The sequence below is a fragment of the Gavialis gangeticus genome, unplaced genomic scaffold (genome assembly GCF_001723915.1).
Source record: "Gavialis gangeticus isolate Ggan-Ray unplaced genomic scaffold, GavGan_comp1, whole genome shotgun sequence".
Taxonomy (NCBI): domain Eukaryota; kingdom Metazoa; phylum Chordata; order Crocodylia; family Gavialidae; genus Gavialis; species Gavialis gangeticus.
In genome coordinates, this window is record NW_017728997.1 from 17,107,583 (window position 1) to 17,109,175 (window position 1,593).

A 1,593-nucleotide genomic window follows, 5' to 3' on the forward strand; every position below is an offset into this window, starting at 1 on the left:
CCTGCTGTATTTCATATTAAGATGATCTTGTTTAATATTTTAGGCTTTTTGCTTTTGCAAAGTAGGAATCCTACATTATCTTTTAGTTTCTTTTTTTTCTTTTTTTTGCTCTCTGGAATGCATTGCAACTTGCTTTCTAAAGGGAAAAAAATCCCCTTGATCTGGAGGTTGGTGGCAGTTTGCATCAAGAGGGGCAGCTGCCCCAGACACTAAGTTAGAAGGTGTATTGGAATAGCCTCCTACCCCCGTGGAGTCCTTGCTCTCGCAAGCAAGAGGAGCCGTGCGGTTTACCCATGCCAGGAACTCCCTGGCTGCTGCTGGTCCTTTGAGAGCAAGGGCCTGGCTGGCAGAGCATATAGCAGCCTGTGTGCCTCCCACTCTGGGAACCCATATGCCTCCCACCTCCCTGCTCTCATACCTGTGCCCCCTCTCATGCTTAGAAGCATGCACGTCCCCTCTCACTCTCCCTCAGGGTATGTGCAGGGCACCAACTCTGCTTGTTACACCTCTGCAATTGGCTATGATAAGACTGAGGTAAGAGGTGACACCGTTATCCCCAAATGTGTTTGAGAGCAGACATTTGCCTGCCTTTTATGCTGTGAGGCCATCAATCAGCACTTTGCTACAATCTATTTTGAGAGATTTTTACCTGTATTCTTGTTCTGAAATGCCCTTCTGTCCATCAGGGAAGTTAGGTATTTATCCCAGCAGAAATATGTATAAGGACAAAATGGATTGACAGGTCTCTGTGTTAGCAACATTGTTTACTAATATAAATAATACAGGAATTTCCCCTGTGGTTGGTCCACCAGTATTACTGTTCCATTTGATAAAATTGGTGACAGAAATTACTCTGGAAACTATCAAGTAATTAGCCTCTTAAATATGGCTTTTAAAATCCATACAGCTGTCTCCTATGGAGATTGGATGATGGGGTAGTTGTAGTTTATTTGCTGAGAAACAAGCCATTTTCAGGAAAAGTTGCTCTACCACGGATAGTTGTTCCTTCCTTTTCTTACTTGATTTATAAATATTGCTTCCACAAGGTGACAAAAATGAACTAGGTGAGGATAGCAAGGGGGGCTAACTGACCCTATTTCCATCTGAAGGATGGAACATCAAGGTTGTTTAGCACTCCCTTCCCTTTTTAACCTTCATTTTAATGAGGCTCTGTTGGATATAGATAGGGTATAGTGCTCTCACCTAAAAATTTCGGATCTATTTGTATCACTGCGTCTTTATGCAAATTACATGATTTTGCTGTTCCAAATTCCTCTGGGTGTGAAGTACATATTAAGGGATTTTCATTCTTTTTCCCAGCAGAAATGCCTGACCATAAACTACCAGACAACTAAATTAGTTTCTTCTGGCTGCAGATCTAGGCTGCACACATGGATAATTGATGGCCACACTATGGAACAGGCCAGGTTTTTCCCCTATTTGGGTATCTGTTTTATAAGTAATGGCCAACAGGATAAACTTAACAGGTGGAGGTAAAGAGAAATGTTGTAAATTCCATGCAAGCCATGCCCCATTTCACTTCATAGATTTCGTAGACATTAGGGCTGGAAGGCACCTCGGAAGATCATCGAG